The sequence below is a fragment of the Grammomys surdaster genome, unplaced genomic scaffold (assembly GCF_004785775.1).
Source record: "Grammomys surdaster isolate TR1022 unplaced genomic scaffold, NIH_TR_1.0 125580, whole genome shotgun sequence".
In the NCBI taxonomy this organism is placed as follows: domain Eukaryota; kingdom Metazoa; phylum Chordata; class Mammalia; order Rodentia; family Muridae; genus Grammomys; species Grammomys surdaster.
Window position 1 is genome coordinate 464,303 of NW_021620426.1, and position 20,305 is coordinate 484,607.

The 20,305-nt window shown below is 38.4% G+C and overlaps 1 protein-coding gene across 3 annotated transcripts in view; it reads right to left on the bottom strand.

Moving 5' to 3' along the window:
- Serpini1 (serpin family I member 1) overlaps window positions 1–20,305 on the bottom strand; it is a 78,380-nt gene that overhangs the window by 34,076 nt on the left and 23,999 nt on the right. The window lies entirely within an intron of this gene.

Here is a 20,305-nt window from a genome sequence, read left to right on the forward strand (position 1 = left end):
TCCTCTTTCCTCGGACCCAACTTCATATCAAGCAGGTCATGATTGCTCACTAACTCTAGTTCCAAGAGATTTGACAGCCCATTCTGGCTTCTGCAAGCACTGGGACACAAACTGCCCACATACACACATCTGCATAAAATGAAAATGAAATTAAATCTTAACAGACGGTGCGGCAAGAATATTCACTGGGTAAAGGCACATGCCACCAAATCTGAAAGCCTGAGCTCTATTCCGAGGGCCTACATGGTGGAGAGAGAGAATACTGCCTAGCAAAAGTTGTTCTCTAACCTCCAGAAGCACATTAACTACCTCCAAAAATAAACCAATGTAATCATTTAAAAGTTTTACAAGTCTACATATTACAAAATAAGGTTGTTTTATCTGTGGGTAAATAATGCAGTTCTTTAATTAAAAACTCCTCTTAGCATGTGTATCAAACTTGAAGGTAACACAAATATAGTTTATTCATATGAAATAAAATTATATTATCAATACAGCCCCCAGGCCAGTAAGTCTATTAAAATATAGCCACAGCATTATAATTTACAAGTGAGTATCTCATGAGATAATTACACTTTGCTTAAATTTTGTGGCTCCCTTATAAGTAGTGCTCCCATTTTATCAATGAAAATACTATAATCTAAGAGGTTATGAAGTTTCCCATTATCATAGGAATTCTGAGCCCAGAACTAGGGCTAGAGTCATCCTTACATGGCCTGGACTATTAGTGTAAGACTCATTCTGGTTTTGAATAAGCAAAGATATGAGTCTTAGAAAAGCAGGATTTACTGTGTACTGAATGGCCCTAACAAGTAAGATGCATTCTCTCAGCCTTAGTCCCCATCTGGAAATGAAAATGATAACTCTATGGTGCAAAATTATAAAAGACATAAGTGAAAAATGTCACATGAAGTGCTCATATTTTAACATACCAGTTACAATAACAGGGACATTATCATGAGGAAAAAATGTTTCCATGTTTCCATCTCTTAAACAGAGGCTGTAAAAATGAGAATTTATCATCCCTACTGGCTTAGCTAATATAATATCTTTTTACATTCATTTGACCAGGAGTGTAGAGGCTTATGAAGACATAAAAATATTTCAGTACAGGCTGTTGTCTTAGGGGCTTCACATATCACGGTGTGAGAATACACACTTGAATACATGGTCTTACTGTTTAGAGAAAATCAATCCTCTTAAAGTCAGGACAAAATCAACCCACCCACGAGGAAAAGGTGTCACATTGATGAGAGCAAATGATATTTGTGCAGGGTAACTGGCCATCTCAGATGGCAATGCCTTGGACTACAGCAGATAGTTCAGATAAAGAATCTGTGTTTGGCAACCCTGAATTTTGCAAATCTCCCTGTCTTTAGAAAACCATTGTCAAAATTATTAATATCATCTTCCAGTAACTAGAGAACTCTGGTACTACTCAGCAGGTATGTTTGTGGGAGAGGTTTCTGGCAAGGTCATGAGCAGCTAGCTATGGACAGGAAATTATCCTCGGAAATTAGGGGCCTGTGGCTTGGGTCATGGCAGCAGGTCAGACCATGAAACATTTTTCAAAAATATAAGAAGACCTGCATTTTAGAAGCTTTGATATCCAGCTTTAGAAAGAGAGCTTCTAGTTTACAAGCCAGATTTCCTTTGCTTTCCTAGTTATATTATTTTTGGTGCTACCTACCCCCCTCTTGGGTTATTTAACTTTTGGCTGGGGCAGGATCTCAGTTCTCTAATGTACCTTGTAAGTGTGTGTGTGTGTGTGTGTGTGTGTGTGTGTGTGTGTGTGTGTATGTGTTCCCCATGTCTCATTAGGCCTTGCTCTCTTCTCTTGGACACAGTTTTCCTATCATCCTACAAAATGCTAGGGCCTCATAATTAATCATAATAACTAATATATTCTCAAAGACGTTCAAGCCTACTGCTCCAGTGTGCATGGCTAAGTGCTCCTGTGGGTTTTAAAACTCTTTAACTTGCATGAACACTTTGAATGCCATCTGGCTTGAACAGGGCCCCTCACTCTATCAAGGACTTTTTTCTTACAATATCAAAAATATTGGGTTCTAGTTTAACCCTTTTCTCTCATATTCAGTGGGGTTTCAACATTTCTATACCATATCCCATGAATCTCTTGTTACGTTTACTCAAAGGCCACAAACGCAGTTACTGTCTTTTGATCCATGCTCCAGAACTAAAGCAATAGCTCCATTATTCTCTATTTCCTACCCTCTTCAATCTAACAGGCTAGTAGTCTCCAAACCGCTGTCTTGTCAAATCATTTTCTTGTTTTTACAAAACCTCAGAAGCCCTCTCATGCCTGTAGAACAATGCCCCAAGTATTTAAGTCTTTTACGTAATCCATCTCACTGTGACCTTGTATAAACGTGTACACGATAACTTCCTTCATGCTCCCTGCCACTTTTGCCAGACTCCATTTGGAAACCCAAATCCCAGAAGTATCTCTCTTTTTGCTGGCTTGTGCAATGCTTTCTGGAACTACCTTAGTAGAGTCCCCCAGGCTCCAATTCTAACCATGACTCAGCCTCTGACCTGAAGCTACACCCTCATGCATAGCTTCTTGGTTTTTCAGGTAGAGTTTCAACAATATCCTTCTCTGGTTCCATCTATTAAAGGTGATTTCATATATGCAGAATCTCATTTAGGGTTTTGAGGGCACCAATGAAGAGCTTTCTTCTCTGTGTACACTAGCCTAATGTGAATAAGCATTAAATGCATTACACGAAGGAAGTGACAAATCAATGTTTATTGAATTAGTATGATATAACACATGAAGGAACATAGTGCTATATCAGAAGAAACATCCAGAGAAGCTGCGGTTTCCAAACACTAAGCATTAATTCAATCTGAGCCCAAGGATAGTAGCTCATTTTCATTTTTTATTCTTTTTTGATAAAGTGTTTCCTCATTGAATGTGAGGCCACCTTTCTAGCCTGATAAAGTGGTACTGTCACCAACACTGGTATAATGTGACAACTGGCCACTGGAAGCAGTCAGAACAAGTGTACTCCCTTGAGCAATCACACAGGGGCTACCCAAATGCTATAGTGATAACATTACTCTACAGAATGTCAGGGCCACTAGTATTAATAACCAGCATCTCAAGCTAGTAGCTCTCACATGGAACCTTACTTTGTGTGGAGATTTATTAATTACAACAAACAGAATTAAATGCTCTAATGCAAAAACTGCAAGGGGTTACGGTACTGGAGTAACAGTAGATAGATGTTTTAGTAGTAGAAAAGGTAGAAGAATACAGCTTTGAATACACTACAGTTAATTTTGCATTTCTCCTCATTACCAGTGGTAAGATAGGTTATGTGTGTATGTGACTGTATGTGCATACTACATTAAAAACCCAGCATAAAGCACATTAGGGAGCAACATTCTTGTAACTGACATATGGAAATCATATAACTAAATGCCAGCACTATTAAATAAACAGTTTTTAAAAAATCTTCTCAAGTGGCTGAAAAGATAGCTAAAGAGTTAAGAGCCCTTGTTCTCCTTGCAGAAGACACGAGTTCCATTTCTAGGACCCATCTAGGGCACCTACAACTATCTTCAACTCCAGACCCAGGTTATCTGACACCCTGTTATGGCCCTGAATGTCACTCGTATGTGCATGGTACATATACAAAGATAAACACACATATACACACTAATAAAAATATATTTTCAAAAGGAAAAAAAACATTTCTCAGGTGGTGGGAAAAAAGCATGCAGGGCGGCAGTGACCCTTGGGGGGGGGGGCGGAGTCCTGGAGGCTTTCCGCCAATGGGTCCCACAAACAAGAGGAAGTCCAGAGTTCCATGGGCTGGAAGCTTTGGCGATGGCAGGCCCCAATGATACGAGAAGTCCATGGATTTCCAAAGTTTTATTGCCATGCTGTGGTAGTTGGATCTGGATGTACACCCCTCCCCTCAGTTCAGCCAGGGGAGAGCTGGCTTAAATAGGGGAGGGGGAAGAGGGGCTGGGAAAAGGAATAACTCAATTGAGCTAAGCTCCCCTGGCCTTTAGGTAACTCATGAATATGGAAATCTCTCAAGGCTGAAGCCTGCTAGTCACACCCTCTACCTGTAGGTGTGGATGGTGATGCAAACCTCTCTGGGAGGAGCTACTCTGAGCCAAACATGTCTACAAGGTGCAGGTTAATGGGGATATAGTGTAGGAGTCTGGAATCCGAGGGCTGGGCATGGGAAGATATGTGCTGTCCCTACCCAGGCAAAGGTCACCTGTTGGATCTTTGGCTATCTCAAACCCAGTGCTCTACCAGGGAGACCAAATCATCCCTTCACAGCCCTATACTCAGGCTTCTGAGATGGCTTAGCACGTAATGGAGTTTGCAGCCATGCCTGACAACCCCCTAACTCACATGGTAGAGAGACAGAACAAACTCTAAAGTTGTCCTCTGTCCTCCACAAGCATACTGTGGCAGATTCACGTCACCCACACATACACTTCCTATTTGTGCACAAATAAATAAAAAAAATAAGTGATTAAAAAACAAAAACAAAACCTTTTCTGGTATCTAACCTAATTAATGAGACTATACAAATCATGGATCTTACTGATGTTTTAATAACACAATTAATTCATATTAAAAAATGATTTTGCTATTAGACACTGAGAAAAAGTGGCTACAGTTACTTTCTCCAGAAAAAAAAAGGTATAAATAACTAAAGATAAATAACTAATAGAAAGAAAGGAGGAGAGGAGTTGGTGTGAGACATTTGTTTCTTAGCCTGAACGGGTTTGTGTTCATGAAGCAGCACATCTCTTTTATTTTGCAACTTTGTGATGAGCATTTGGAAAAGTGTTTGAAAATGTTCCAGTTTTGGTTAGTATTTACTCTCTTGATAAAACTTGAGATGAGATGAAAAATGCAGCTTTTTGTTTTTCTTTTTTTTACTAAGAGAAAGGCATGTATTAGATGAGCAAAGATGGTGAAAAAAAATGTATCGAATAATTGGTCCAAGATAGAAAAAGTCACTACTTGTTAAAAAAAAAATACTGTTCCTTAACAGAACTGTAATTCAGAAAAATTTCAATTTGTAACATGGTGTGCCTTCCTCCTCTTCCATAGTTTTATTTTTTTCTGAAATAGGAATAACTGTACAAATCAAAGAAACCAGGCAATCTTCAGGAAAAGGGGCAAGTTTTGACATGGTTGTTCTTCTGGCTATGTTGAGACTCAGAAAACAATACCCACAAAGGCAGCTTCTTGTATGCTGATTATCTTAAAGGTCTTTAGAGATTAGCACCTGCTAAAAACAGCTTTGGTCTGATAACTCTTATCTATCTTAAACTTGGGTCTGCCCAAGAACAAGGCATGCCTTCCACCCCTCCCTGCAATTTCCTACTCCAGTAAAGAAGATGGAAGAACATTTGGATGGACTTTGTCACAAAGTATTTTTTTCTAACATTCATTCAGCTTTTAAAGGGAAAGTTAATTTCTGGTCATTTATTACTACTCCAAGTTGCATTGACTTCCCATCCTTGTCCCTGCTGTGAGGAGGGTTTAAGCTCTCACCTTCAGGCTCTTCCTTGAAGTCTCATTTTGTGAGGCTTCCAAGCTGTGCACATCATTAATGCTTTATGAAATCTCTACAATTTCTTCCTCAGACATTGGCCTTGGATTATTATAAAACTGGACGTTCGTGCTAGATACACCTTCTCAGGCTACCACTGTGACCTTGCAGTCTGTTATATTAGCCAATATCCTGAGAATAAAAGGTACTTCATGAACTCAAGAAACACTCATCTGTGGATGTAACAGCTCAGATTTTTACTAATCACATATGTCCACACAACAAATACTTGTCCATGATGGGTTCTGTTCAAAGAAGCTAGGGACAGGGAAGGAAACAAGATGGCATAAGTGACCTGTCAAAGGGCACTTTGTTTCATATAATAGGTCTATGTTGCTCAAATTAATAATCAGCTTTTAAATCAAGCTTTTAAAAATTAGGTTTTCTGATTTTTTTCCATTATAAAATTGCTGCCTATCTGATAAAGTTTTGAAAGTTTCTCTCTCTCTCTCTCTCTCTCTCTCTCTCTCTCTCTCTCTCTCTCTCTTCCTCTCTCTTCCTCTCTCTCTCTCTCTCTCTCTCCCCTCCCCCGTCTCTTTCACACACACACACACACTAAAATAAAAAATCTAAAAATATTTCTTTTTCTGAGGAATGAATTGTGGTATGACTCATTTTTCCAGACACATGTTAAAGTGACACATGAGTATGTTCTGATGGGCTAGGGTAATAAAGAAAAAACTTTAGAGAACTCATTTACTACATAAAGAAAAAACGGAAAGTCTTGCTGAAACCTTCATAACATTTAAGGTCAGTTTTAGATCTGTCTTGATAACATAACTCCAGAGATTGCAAATACATTATTATCATATGATGATGTCCCAGCAGAGGAGAGCCATGGGTAGGACTAGAAGCACACAGCACAGAATCCAAATGAAATGGTTTCCGTGCCACTTACTCTGTGCTGTTACCTTCAGCCAGTTTGCTCTGTCTGCTTCTTTAGCTGTAGCCCAGGACATTTGTTAGAGTTCACAATGGTGATTTGAGGACAACATACACTTTCCTAAGGCGAATCCCCTAGGTTTACTTCACTCTAATCTACATTGAGGCCACACAAAGCTATTTTCTTGTGTGGCTAACAAGAATAGCATTTTTAAGAGTGGAGAGGCCTTTCAGCAAGGCAGTTTGGCTAATGAGATTCAGATAGTAAATAAGGAAGAACTTTTAAATTATCTTTAAATTTATGGGGTCATAATTTTCATATGTCAAAAACAATAAGTATCAAGAACCTCATATGTTTCAACCTGCTAGACACAGACACTTATTATGTGTCAACATGAAGACAAGCCAGCTAATATGCTATTTTGCTACCTTATATAAGACCAGAGTTGTGATATTTTTTTAAAGCATTCTAATTCATGAATCTGGATCTAATTCTGCACTGTCGATTCTTCTATGGACCTGTTCTCTATCAGTTGCACAGGAGGAGTAGGTGACAGAGGAACCCTGGCTGAGGCAGGAGGACAACCTCAGGTAAGTGCTTCTCGGGTTTTGGTTTCCTTTCTTGCTTCCTTCCTTCCTTTCTTCCTTCCTGCCCTTTCCTTCCTTTTTTCCTTCCTTCCTTCCTTTTTTCTTCTTCCCTTTCTTTCTTTTTTCAGATTACTTGTTTTTAATTCTTCTTTTAAAATGATTTCTTTTATTTATTGAGATAGTTACATATTAATACATATAATTACATATAATTACATATAATTACATATAATTACATTATTTCCCACTATGCTTTCCTGATTCCAAACCTTCTCTTACATGTTATTGCTTACCTCCAAAACATGGTCTCTTCTTTCAATTGCTGTTTTACACACACACACACACACACACACACACACACACACACACATATACACATACATATATGTATGTACACACACATATACTCCTAAAGTATGCATGGATCACAGTAGTTTTACCATTGTGGAGTAAAGTTATAAACATTACTTTCAACATTCCTGTTTAGGGCTAGAAACTACGACAAGAGAGAAACAAGAACTCAAAAATAGTTTTATTTCTTTATTATGATCTTCCATGACATTCTCCAGGGTTAAATGAATGCTACCTGACCACATCTACCTGTTAACTGCTAAGAAGCCTAAGGTTCTTCATCCTGCTTATTGCTGTGAATGACTGAAAGGATAATTTATTATTTGCAGTGAGGGCAACTGAGTAAAACATAAGCCGATATAAAAAGAATCCATGGAAGGATTCTGGTTTCATTTCGCTCTCATATGAAGAGCAGTATTTATAATATAGTAACAACTTTAAGTAAGTATGTAGAAATATGTACCAGGGAAGTCAGCCAATGTGAAAGTTTGTTAGGGAAGAGGAAAAAAATCTGGGATTTATTGTATTTCTCCACAATATAGTATTTTCTTATTTTAAGATACCAGGAGAGAAATGGATTTAATTATTTCCTTTTGAATTGAGTCCAAATTTAATAGCCCCCACTGACTGGAAATTATCTCTTACTAAGCTCCTCTCATAACAGCTTAGAGCTTTTCCCATCATTGGGAGAAGAATGGGGGAAGGGGGACAGTTTATGCTGTGAGTACCAAGCATCTGCCTTCTCCTCTATACCTAAGGCACATCATCACTTTCTCTCTAATTTAGCAAATGAGAGAGCTCAGTAAGAGCCATGGCAAAAGGCAGGCCAGTGTACGTGTGTGTGTGTGCGTGTGCATGTGTGTGTACATGTGTGGGTCTATGTGTGTGTTTGTGTAATACTCAGGTTTAAACTTGTGTATGTTCACACACACACACAGAGACACATACACATGCACGCACGTGCATAAATTCCCTATACAAGATTGTCTCTGCTAAATCTCCCCTACTCCAATACACACATAGCTGTATATGTGAGATCATCTTGCCTTTTGATGATGTATCATCTTGTTTTGACCAAACTTACTATTTTGAACAAATTGAACTCACCTGTGTAAAATAACATTATGATACTCATTAAACATAAAATATATTGATTCAGATGTTAATGTCCATTTATAGGTCACAGTTATTACATTTTTAACTAGACAAGTAGACTGGGTAAAACATTCACAGAATAACAAAATTTAAACTTTATGAGAAGCCATATTCAGGCAGCATCTAATTTAGAACAGGCTAGTCTCAAACTAGGTATGCAGCCATGATAAGCTTGAACCCCCCAGCTTTCTATCTTTTTTTCCAACTACTGGGCTTATAGGACTGTGACATCATCCCCAGTTTTATATGGTTTGGGGAGCTCAAACGTATGGCATCTGGCATGTTAAGTAAACACTCTAACAAAAGAACTGCACCGCAAACTAGACATAAATGTAAAGGTTTTATTCCCCACACTCCTTTTGATGCTTTCAGTCCATTTCCCTCAGTAGAACCAAGTAAAATCCTTATATATGGTAATTCACTGTGTGAGTTATCATTCTTCTTATAATAAAGATGATAATAATAATGTGATAGATGTTCACTACATTTTTACCTAGCAATATAAATTGGTGCCTTTTTTCCTATGACTTCACAAAGAATATCTTCCTTTTTAAAACTGGTCTCCAGTATTTTACTTGTAAGGATGTGTTCCATTTATTTAATTAGTCTCTTACCAATAGAAACTTAGATCATGCAATCTTTCCTGTTATAAATAATCCTGCAATGAGTAATTGCATCAATTCACAGGTATGCAATTATCTCTGCAGGATACATTCCTAGAAGTTAAATTACTAGGTCAAAAGACACAAGTACTTGTAATTTTCATAAATACTGCCAAATTACCTCCACAGAAGTGATGTCATTATAAGCTGTAGGAAACACTCAAATGAAATAAAGAAGATTTAAACAGGAAAAAAAACCCTAGAAATACTGCTGAAGAATAGATAGAAAAAGGAGTAGATTATGTAATGCTCCATGTGGTGTTCTTGCCAAAATAATGACAATTAAACTTATTAAGCATCATTAGGCTATAAAAAGAAAGGAAAAACTCACAGGACATGTGGTCCAATTCCAGCAAATAATATGCAGAAAGTAACTAGCTGGAGAAGGAGAAAGATGAATTTGAAGATATCAGAGAGACGTCAACAAAGCTCACTGTCCAGACTTTATTTGGAATCTTCTAAAAACAAACTCTACAATCCATTAGTGATTTTGAGAAAGTTGAAGAAGATTAGGGAGTTTGAAAGTTGATATTGTACTTTGAGGTCACAATGTTTAACACTGTGAAGATGTCAATTCTCCCTATAGTGTGATAAAGTTAAGTAATTACAATAAAATAGTAACAAATTACATTTATGATTAAATTCATAAAAGTCAATTAAAATATTAGCATAAGAAGAATATTCTGAAGAAAGATATAATGATCAGAAAACAAGGTGTCAGAAAGATATAATTAAAACAAGGTAGCTTAAAATACAACTTAATATATGACAGTAGTTGGTATTTAAAATGAGTTGGTTAAGATAGATTATTTACTTAGTGATAATTGATATTTAGATAATAGGCTCTGTGGCTGGTTAAATTGGCAGAGTGGTTGCTCAGCACAAAAGATGTCCTAGGTTCGTGGCCCCCACACCACCTAAAACTGGGCGTGGCTGGATATACCTATAGTCCCAGAATTGTGAAGTAGAAGATAGAAGACCAAGTGCTCAAGGTTATCCTCAGGTATATTGGTAGCTTGAGATTATCCTGGGGCTACATAAGACCCTGTTTTAAAAACCAACCAACCAACAACTCAAGTAACCCCAACAAACCAAAAATTACCTTAAAAGAGGAAACAGGATGAGTATACATGTAAAAAGTTTCAAGTAATGTATACATTGTATCACAATCAAAATAAATTCTACATAGACCAGACTTTACTAGCAAATACATTTTTTTAAAAGCATTGAAAAGTTTAATGAAGATGACTCAGCTATAATTAAAACATCTGCATAGTTCAAAGCCCCAAATAAGAATGAAAGACAAAGGAAAAGAACAGAAATATCTGGCAATGGAGAACTGGCTTCGATGTAAAGGCTCTTGAAGAGGACCTGACCTCAGATCCCAGAAGCCATATTGAGTCTACATGTCTCTGGCCTCCAAGGAAACCTGCTTTCATGTGCATACACCCTCATAGAGACATGCATGCACACCCTGCTTAGTTGTTTGCCAGCCTGACACAAGCTGGAATTATCTGAGAAGTAGTACCTCAAACGAGGAAAAGCTGCTGGGAGTGCCTGGAGGAAAATCTGTAGGGCATTTTCTGGATCAATGATTAAACTGAGGTGGCCCAGTCCATGGGGGGCAATGCCATCTCTGAGCAGGTAGTTTTGGGTGGTAGAAGAAAGCAGGCTGAGCAAGTGATGAGAACCAAGCCAGTAAGCAGTGTCTCTCCATGACGTCTACACTGATTCCTGCCTGCAGGCTCCTCACTTGATGAGCTTCTAACCTGATTTCACTCAGTGATGGATTGTGACCTGTTATAAGATGAAATACACCCTTTCCTCCCCAACATGACGTTGTTCATGGTATTTCATCATAGCAATAAAAACCTAACTAAGACAAGGTATACAGAATTAAAATAAAAAAAATAGATTTTAAAAACTTAAAGTTTAGAAAAGATAGATGTGCATAGAACCCCTATAAACCAATAACACCAACACAAATACAACTATAAACATGTATATAAGAATGAATAGACACTTCACCAAGAAGTTAGTATAAATGGTTCTTAAGTTTATAAAAATATGTTTTGCTGGTAATTTATAAAGATAATATCTATGACTTAACTACAATAAGAATACTCTGAAGTACTGTTAGTCATTTTAGTCATTTATTAGTTTGTAAGCCCTCAATATTAGAGAATAACCCAAAGACTAACTAACATGTGGGAACAAAATAGGTATAGCAAGAGGCGGTTACTTTTAAAAAGTTATAATGCAGGCCTGGGCCAAGAACTCCAGAGCCAACTGTAATACTCTATTATACAAAGGCCATGTATCAGATGAGCTCTCAGATGAAGAATGCAACTAAACTATCAGAATAAACAAAGTAAAATTTAAACATTGTTTGAAACATTCAAAAACAAAGATCCAGAAGGACAATTTTAATTGAATTTTATACAGTAAATTCAGAAAGCAGTCCTCAATCCCTAGAACAGAGTACATAATTTCATTTTAAATATTAGAAATATGTTATTATTAATCTTAATATGCATGCTTGTTTTGTATATGTTCCATATCTTTATCAGTCAATACCAAAAAATTAGAAGATGGGGCTCTGAAGACAGGAACAGTGTCCCTAGTAGGAAAATAAAAGATGTTGGTCTGCAGCTGATGAAAAGCCCCACACACTGGATAGAAAGTTGTGGGTCCACGTTCTGCCCTGCCTGAGGAGTTTGGCTAAGTTTACTCATGCCACCACCAAGCAGGTGCTGGGCTTTCGGGAAGTGCTGAGACACTGCTTCAGGGGTGGGAAAATGCAGTCTGAGATGTGGGAAAGCAAAAGTTGGTATTCCTTGACCCCTGGACATCTAGTCAGTGCTGGAGTGCCACACAGAGGGGTCCGGAATGAAGTGTCAGGAGTCCATGGGCCCATGACAAGGCCTTTGTGGGCCTGCAGGTTGATGACAGCGCCTACCTTGGTGCCAGGGCTGGGAGCTCCGGCTTAGCTCACTGGTGATTGTCCTTAGCTTGGTGGTGGTTAGTTAGAGGCACAGACAGGCCTTCTACAGGAGACTTAAACTGCAGCTCTGTAGGTGAAGGCCTTCTCCATGCTCCCCATGGTGATGGTAGATGAAAGAAACAGTTCTTGGTTCCAAACTGTTTATTGGTTGTTCATCATGGAAAACAGATGCATATCAACTTCTCAAGGTGGGCCGAAGGTTAAATACCTTTTTCAGGGAGGTAGGTCTGGGAAGGGAAGCTTATTAGCTAAACCTTCAGGGTCTTTAGGTACTCATTAGCATAGAGAACTCTTGTTCTGGGCCTAGTTGATCACAGGTCATGTTTCCTTATGTGGAGAAGTGTGGCATGTGTTCTAGGCCAGGATCTGGCAGTTAACAGGGAAGCAGCTACCATCTCAGGTATGTGTACCAACTGTCCAGGGACTCAGACCCGCTCTACCTATCAAGCTTCCTGGCACAGTTTACCATCCCACAGAAAGTCTACGCCATTTCTGTAAGTATATTCCTCATGATGCTCCTAGCATCACTACCATGCCCAGTATCGGGGATTAATGATAGTGCCCTTGAGCCAATACTCACAATCTTATCTTACGCTAGCCAATAGATTCTGAAAGGATGCACATAATTTATGTTAGACAAACTCTGAGAGGGGTCTGAAATAAAGTACTGAATATTTGATAGGATGTCACAGTTGTATAGAGAACATAAATATATGAAAAAAATAATCTTTGGGGATGTGGCTAGCTATGATATTTTTGTGATTTTAAGATATTAATATTTAATATATTAGCAGCTATTATTAAAAAGCAGACGCTCTAGTCTTCAATATACCTAAATTGGGAAATATCAAACATTGTGACTGCTAAGAAATACTTTCATGAGTTTATGACCTCAGGCAGAAGTTGGTGGTAGGCCATATTTCAAAATTCTTTGACTTTGCTGTAATTACATTAACAGAGTTAAATTACATTCCTATTTGCATCTGCATGGCTTAACAATCACAATCGTTGGCACCATCTGTTGATCACTGTCCTCTGTGAATGCAGATTTAAGACTCTCCCAGGTCAGGTTTCTCTTTGGTTGTGGCTAGTTCCACCCTGCACCCCCCCCTTCGTTATTTCATAATCTCTTACAATGGATGGCATTTTAACTATTCATGTGTATTTTTTTTTTCCTCCAAATAAAGCTACAGGCAACAAAAATCCTCTGGGAGTCGGGTAGGGAAAGTTATCTTAAGATTTAAATCCTACTATGATTAGATAGTGAGTATGTGATCTCTATGGGTCATTAATATCACTAATGTGAGGCAAAAGTGTTGGATTAAATGGCTTCTGGGAGAGCATAACTTACTCAGAATGACATGCTCTAAAATGTTTTTATAACCTATTATTAAAAAGGGAGACAGTAAAGCTATTTCTCTAGATCAGCAGTTCTCAATGGTCTGGCAATTTCTGTGTTGGGATTTCATTAGCAGGTATTAAAATACATTTTTAGGAACCGTATCCTCAATGTCTTGAAACAGAAATTCTACACACTGGATTCACTTCTCTTTTTTTATTGGTTATTTTATTTATTTACATTTCAAATGTTATCCCCCTTCCTGATTTCCCCTCTGCAAACCCCCATCCCATCCCTGCTCTCTGCTGCTTCTATGAGGGTGCTCCTGACACTGCTATCCACTCCTCCCTCATTTCCCTAGGATTCTCTATGCTGGGGCATCAAGCTTCCACAGGACCAATGTCCTCCCCTCCCATTGATGGCAGATAAGGTAATCCTCTGCTACATTTGCAGCTTGAGTCATGAATGTGTATTCTTTGGTTGGTGGTTTAGTCCCTAGGAGCTCTAGGGTGTGTGTGGGGGGGTCTGGTTGATTGATATTGTTATTCTTCCTATGAGGTTACAAACCCTTCAACTCCCTCAGTCTTTCCCCTAAATCCTCCACCCAGGTCCCTGTGCTCAGTCCAATGGTTGGCTGCAAGCATCCACATCTGTATTCGTCAGGGTCTAGCAGAGTCTCTCAGGGGACAGCTATACCAGGCTCCTGTCAGCAAGCACTTCTTGGCATCAGCAATAGTGTCTGGGTTTGGTGTCTACAGTTTGGATGGATCCCCAGGTGGGGCAGTCTCTGGATGGCCTTTCCTTTAGTCTCTGCTTCACAATTTGTTCTTGCATTTCCTTTAGACAGGAGCAATTCTGGGTTATTCTCTATATTTTTAAGGGTTATTTCAAGGGACAGATAAGGCAAGCTGGTAGGACAGCAAATAGACTATGTCTGCCTATACAACTGTCTGAGAAGGCTGGGGAAAAGACACCTGATCACTACTAACAAGCAAGGCACTTTTAAAGCCACCTCATCTATTTCTTCACCATCTCACACCTTGGCTTTTCACACATGTTCCAGGACCGTTGATTTCTATTGCTCTGTGGAGTCCAACCTCCATAAGGACAGGAACCAGCCTGCCTCTCTCAGGGCTGTCTGGGTATAACAACTTCTGGATCTGAGCCCAGTATTTGCTGAATAATTGACATGAGTACCAAATTACTTACACATGAGCCAGTGGAGGTTCAGAGACTTTGAATAAGCTATCTGAAACTACATGGCTTTTTGAAATAAGAAAATAGTCAATCAGGTCTGGTTCTCATGCATGGGCCACTTACCCTCAACATCCTCTCAGTTTTTATGGACATTCAACTTGTCTATAAACAGACTTCTATCCATGTTGCTTGGTAAACCCCCACACCTATAGAAACCTCTACAATGAAATAAACTTATTTTAAAAGTACAGGTGAAATGTGATAAATACCCCCAAGAAGGGGAATTCAATGAGAGGAGACAGTAAATACATAGAGGAATGTTGGAATTTTACACGCAAAGATGAGGAAGATTTCACCAAACCTCCGAGTTTTAAGGGAGTGCTCTCGGAGGAAGATAATGAAGTAAGCTTCAGAATTCTGGGATTCCAGGCCTGGATTTACAGGCACAACTGCCAAGGAAACTATGAGTCATTTGGTTCAAAAGCAGAGAGGTCAACATAGATTAAATGGGAAAAGTAGGCAAAGAAGGGGTGGACCCCTAAGTGTTCAGACACATGGGCTGGGACAATTCTTATGTTAGACAAAGACAGCTCTTTTGAACAGAGAAAAGCTGGGTCTAGCTGAGTGAAAGAAAGGACAGGTAAGAGGAGGGATTCTTGGTATGTACATATGACAGGAAAAAAACCAGCATTCTGATTTCTACTAGTGATGGCCCAGAAGAGGGGGTGTTGATTATATTAATTTCAGGAGTGTTATCAAGAGCAGAAGATAGGAGATGAGACACAGTGTATAACAGAAACATTGGCTCTCGACAGAAATACAGATGTTGCACTGGTATAACTGGAACAAAGGTGAAGTTTATATGTGCAGAGACATTTGGACGGATGCACATGGTAGCAGGGGACCATGGTTTCTCAATGGATTCCCCAAGGCCAAGTCTTGGAGGAGGTGCTACAAAACCTGCCTTAAGAACATTTTCCCCTTCAACATTTTCTTCACACATAAGCATGAAACTAGGTATTTCTGCTTAGCCATATGGGATATGTAAAGCACAGATTCTTGCCAAGGCAGTGTTACTCATCTTTGGTTAGAATAAGATTGGAAAACATATTGTCTAAGTAATGGCTTTTGCAAAATAAATTAATACAGATTGAAAACCTTCTTCTGTGTTCCCACTTGTATTGCAAATTTATTCCCTTAAAATCATTTCATGTTCTGAATGTCACTGAGAAACTTAGTAGACTACAGAGCTATACCCCAGAAGTGGGTTTCCAACCATAATTTAATTGGAAAGGTCGTAACTAAGTTTCACCATATGGGACTGCCAGATGTAATCAATGCAGTATAAGTTTGAAGAAGACATTATTGAGTATGTCATTGCATTTTATAAGCAATGAAAGCTATCATTTATGCAACAGAAATCACTCTAATGTCTTAGAAAATTAGCACATTGGTAGAGCATGCAAGTATTAGAGGTTACTACAGAATCAATAATGATGACCGAGTGATACCATACTAAATAAAAACACACAGAATTCAGGTAATAAGGCTGCTGTCTGTAAGCCTTCCCATATACATCAAAGTTGTATGGCTGATAAGGTTGAAAGTTTTTACATTAATACAATTGAGGGTGCAAATACTAATTGACATAATTGGGTACCCAGTTTTATTAATAATGGCTATCAAGGCATAAAATAGAAGACAAAGAATGGTTTAAACAACTGAAATTGCCACCACTGGATACTTCAAGCCTCAGAACTTTTTTTAACCCAGCTTTTAATGTGGCAATGAAAAAACTTAAAACAAAGTCAGTGATCTTAAATATATCAACTCTATTTATTCGAAACTTGGAAGTCATATTTGGTGGGAAAATGTCACACCAGGATAAAGCATATGAAACTCACTTTTCTGCCACCCAGGTTATGCTGTAGAGGATAAATCAAAGAACTCACATGCTCCAGGAACAGTTGTTGTACAGTGTTAAATCTTGTTCAAATATAGTTGTATATGCTATATATGTATATATCCCAAAGCAGATATCCGAAAACAGATGCAAAGCTACCCTCATGTGAGGTGTAATTATCTGTACTTACCTTCCTAGAAATGACTAAACTGAAATATGTCAAACTGGAACAGAGAAAGAATCCTAAATATCAGAGCCTCAAGTGCCCATAGTATAGAACTCACCCTCATGCAAGGCAGATCTCAATGTGAAAACCACAAAGGAAAACCTATTCATTTGTATTACATCATCTTTGGTCACATCGATTCGGGTGTTCCAATTACAGGATCTCTACAGATAAACAAGATTTGCCAATGTACTGTTATCTCTCCCTTTCCTTTGAGATGAAACTCAAAGTTGTGGAAACCCCTGTCATAGGCTCGTATTTTAAAATCAAGACAGCATGCTTTGAATGTTTGGAAGTTACACCTTTCCTGTCCTGGGGCCAGAACAGGAGAATGACAGTTAGCTTTCCAAAGTCAGACTGACACATTTTCTCCTGACATGATCCAGCTGGCAGCTTCCCTTGTCTTACCAGAGTTATTGCAATCTTGGCCAGATTCAATTGATGGCACCACGCAGGGGGATAGTTTACCCAGCTGGACCACATAGATGTGTGGGCAGCAAGACTAATTGAAGACTCTCAGTGAAGCAGAATTTTGCTAATCCTTAGACAATCTCCAGAGTAAAGTTAGTTTGAAGAAAATAATGTTTATTTCCCAACTGTAGTCTGTAAGTGTCCCTTTCTTGAGGGAAGGACACTAAATGTTTACAGAGTATTCTAAGAATAAGGCAATGAGGATTAGCTACTTCAAGGTCAGGTCTGAGAGAGCTGTGCCTTTGCTATCTCTGGAGGCAGAGATACCAAACTTGTTTCAAATAATATTCTTAGTCCTTGCTATCTGGCCAACCTTCATTTTTTTCCTTGAAAACTTATCTTATTGAAGGTGACCCTCAGTAATTCACATTCTTTTGATACCTATCATGCTTGGTGCAGTGTTTTGACTAGCAGATTCTAAATGAATGTTTGTCAAACAAAGGGGAGGAGTAATGACATTTTTGGCATATGAATAATTTGAGGGTATGCATGAGGAAACTGTATTAAGAATGAGGAAATCTGGACTTGAATTCTAACTCCACTGTGTTACCTTGAAAATCTTCTATTCTTATGGGAAACTCCACCTATTTAGTAATAATGAGAATGAAACAGTTAAATCATAGATGTTCGTGAAGTGATAAAAATGTCATCGAACAGCTGACCAGCAATGGTTGAGCTTGGACAAATCACTGAAATAACTGCCATCTACATCCAGTGTCAAGTCTGAGCCATAATAAATGTAGCCCATAATTTCCCCTACAATGTTCTTCATCTTTGCTATTGTTTCTTTTGGATGCTGGGGACTGAGCTCAGGGCATCATTTGGATGTTAAGCAATAAGGACTCTACTATTGGGCTACACTCTCAGCCCTTGACTCTAATCCTTAACCTTCCTTTAAAGAGCACCATGAAACTATAAAACCTTGCCAGGCCTTCCTGTTTATTTTAAATTATTTTCTGGTTACAAGCAACTTTAACTTACAAAGAAGTTGAAAGAGAGTTTCCAAGTGGCCTTCTATGCTTCTTCAAACATGAAAATCTTACAACTAATGCAAAAGTGTCAGAACCAGGAACCTTCACATTGGCATAGCTAATTAATCTACCCACTTTGTCCCAATTTTCTGATTTTATACTAATGTCTTTTTTTCCTGGTTTTGGATTCTGTCCAGGATCCAACACCATATTTAGCTCATGCTGCTTAGTACTTTCCAATCTATGTAAAGGTTATCTTATGGAATGATAGTTTAGGATCATATAAATATCCTTTCTTATCTCAATTTTGGCCAATAATTCTGATACACACTTAAAGCTCATTTCTAAAAATAGCAACATGGTATTTTTCAAACTGTGATGTTTCTAGTTTTGAGGCTATTTCTATCTTTACCAATTCCTATTCTATTATAAGAAATAGGTTATTTTTATACGCTTATAATTCCATTAGTTTGGATGTTCTTTATTTTCTTGCTTAGGTAATAAAACAAGCTATCCTAAAGTTCATTTTTACCTCAATGTCTTGCAAGAAATCAATCTATCCCAAGAAACGCTTGTTTAAAACATGTAGTAAGGCAGGGCCCCTGAGAATCAAAGGCAGCAGGATCAGAAGTCTAAGTCCAGCCTGACCTACATGAGAGCCTGATGTTAAGAGTAAAAATTTAAAAAACCAAAATGGCATGGAATCGGTGAAAAATCAAACATATGCTCCAAGAGCAACTGTACATTCAGGGGACTCTGGGGGATACAGGACACTAAATCTAGATACTGACACTGGTAAGTTCAGAACTGGAGACAAAAGGTCTTCAGGGACACAGTTCAGGAGAGTGAGCTTTGCCAACATTTATCCTCTGATTAGAGATTTAGCTATTTAGATCTGGCAAGTGGGCATTTAGGAATATTTAAACTGTTTCATATTTACATGAATGGACAGAAGGTAGAAAAAAATGTGTAATGACAACTTTAATGAGAGAGGTGGGGGAAGGAACAGAGGTGGTGGAGGGGCAGAGGTAGGGGAGGGGGAGAGGTGGGGAGCGGGAGACGGAGGGAGGGAGAGCAGAGGTGTGGGGCAAAGAGAATGGAAACCAATGACCAATGAAAACCAATTGACCATTTCAAGCTATTTGAAACATGAGCAAACTTAAACAAACAAAACCTCCAAAAGGACAAACTCACTGTTAACATGAGTTACATAATGTAACCCTCAGTGCACTAGAAGAGCTAGAGAAGCTCCCATTACCTCTTCTGCTGTGCTTGTCCATAGTCTCTATTATCTCAGCACACTGTCTCATGTTTCCGACGTTTAATATACCCCAAATATCACAGGAAAACCATCGACAGAAGCAACAATTACATGTCTCGCCGTGACCTCACAATTGTGTGAGACTGAGCTCCTTTCTGAAAGTCTGCCTTAGAAAAAGCGCTTGGTTCTATGGGTAAAATGTGAGGTTGACCTTCAATTTTTAATATTCTTTTTCAGTACTAAAGGCATTTTATATGGTTGTTACCTGACTGGATAATGGCAAGGATGCTGCTAAAGGTGCTTCCTTCCTCTCTTTAATAAATCCTCTATAGCTGCTTAAATATTGTCTCACAAAGTTGATTCCTCAATGACAGAGAGCCTTATTTACATATGCTCACTATCTCCTGCTTCTACTACTGTAGCTCGGACATAGGGAAATGTCGCTGAGATTCAAAAATACATTACTATTTCTTTTAAATATGTGGAGTAAATCTGGATACATATTGCATTTTTATTTGACTTTTTTGGTTTGACATTTTTGTTAGTACATATCAAATACCTAATCTAAATAATCTAAATTTCCAGTTCACTGGAAATTTCTATCATAGTTACAAAGACCATGTTGATTCAAGGGGCATAGCCTTTTTCATACCTTCTAAAACAAAATACTTTACCTCATA